Source organism: Miscanthus floridulus, chromosome 4 (genome assembly GCF_019320115.1).
Source record: "Miscanthus floridulus cultivar M001 chromosome 4, ASM1932011v1, whole genome shotgun sequence".
NCBI lineage: Eukaryota > Viridiplantae > Streptophyta > Magnoliopsida > Poales > Poaceae > Miscanthus > Miscanthus floridulus.
The window spans coordinates 117,617,162-117,618,812 of record NC_089583.1 but is presented as its reverse complement, the minus strand read 5'-3'; positions in this window follow the sequence as shown (position 1 = coordinate 117,618,812).

Genomic DNA, 1,651 nt, shown 5'->3' with positions numbered 1-1,651 from the left:
CTTTAAACCTATAAAGATTGTCAAAGCTGCTATCCCAGTCACCATAAAGTTGTTTCAATGCTAGTTTCTTCCCATCATATACTCTCTTGTAGTTGATGTTTACCTTATGGTGCTCTTTAATCTTCTTTTGCAAGTCCTTTGCTCTCAAAGTTGCATCCTCTATAAGGAAGTCCTTCACTTTTGCACATATCCAATGTCTGGTTGCATTTTTGTGGTTCTTTTTCCTTCTTGTACTAGAACAAGCATGGGCATAAGGATTTCTTTTCACCTACAAAAGAGAAACACAAAGTCAGAAAAAGATAGCATAAAAGTAAAAAAACAGCATAAAAGATTGTACAATTACCTGCACAGTGCATTCGTCTTGAGTGGTAGATGCAAATATCCACCATGGACAATTATCTAAGTCCCTCCGCGAACAATATGCTCGAAACCGATTTGGTGCACTCTTTGCAATGTTGAACTCAAATTCATGTTTTATTGCATGCTGAGAAATAGCTAGTCTAAACTCTGGCATGCTATCATAAGTCGAGCCTACTCCCATCGGAGGATCCTCTGTATCATATTCTACATTTGGAGCATAGTTTTCCTCATCATATGGCAACTCCTCTTCACATGGTAACTCATCTGACACATCCTCACCCTCACTATCATCAAGGGACACATCTCCACCCTCACTATCATCAGGGACATAGGCCGAGTCTCTCTTTCCTTTATCAGAAGAAGGCACAACTGCTAGATCATTAACGGGTTCATTCTCCAAGTACATAATCTCCTCATCAACACCTACATGTTCATTCTGTGGTAGTGGATTTTTAAGGTAATCATCCTCAACCAGATCTGTGTTGGTGTTAACTGGCTCTATGTTGGTGTCCACTGCCTCTGTGTTGTTGTCAGGCTGCCTTTCATCATTAAAATCCCACTCAGAGATTGGCTCAAAAGCATCAGAAGGACCACAATATGCAATGAACATGATGATAATCTTGCTCTTAGAGTGCTTACTAAACATAGTCATCAATTGTTGGTCAGATGTTATTTCTGGGAAGCTTTTTAGAACTTCATCATAATATTGAACATGGGCAACTTCCAAATAACCTGGTGGATACCTTTCTACTACTGATTCAACAAGATCCTTATAATTTGTCAAGTCTGAATCCACAACCATTTCAAAGCTAAAACATTTAATATCCTTTCTGCACTTCTTTCTGTTGCCCAACAATTTAATTTTCAACAAGAAACTTGAATTTGGATCAAATCTGCTATTTCAACAAGAAACCTAAGTTATGCAAACAAGATCTACAAATGCATGTCTAGTACTGCAGTTGAACAAAAAAAGATGGACTCACCCGTCGAGCCAATTAGTCTCCACTACTTGCGGTTCATCGATAGCTGCACCATTGGTGACGGTTGCTGCAGAGCCCGAACCGGCGTCGCCTGAACCATGGGCAGCACCCGCCGCTTGGTGCCGAGCAGCTGGCCCCGCTGCCTCGACGCGCGCGGCTCGCCCTGCTGGCTGGGCACGCGCGGAAGGTCCAGCCGCCTGGGCGCACGTGAGAGCGCCCGCTGCCTCGGTGTGCGCGGCTCGCCCTGCCGCCTCGGCCCACACGGCTGGCTCGGCCGCCTGGGTGCGCACGGGAGCACCGACCACCTAGCA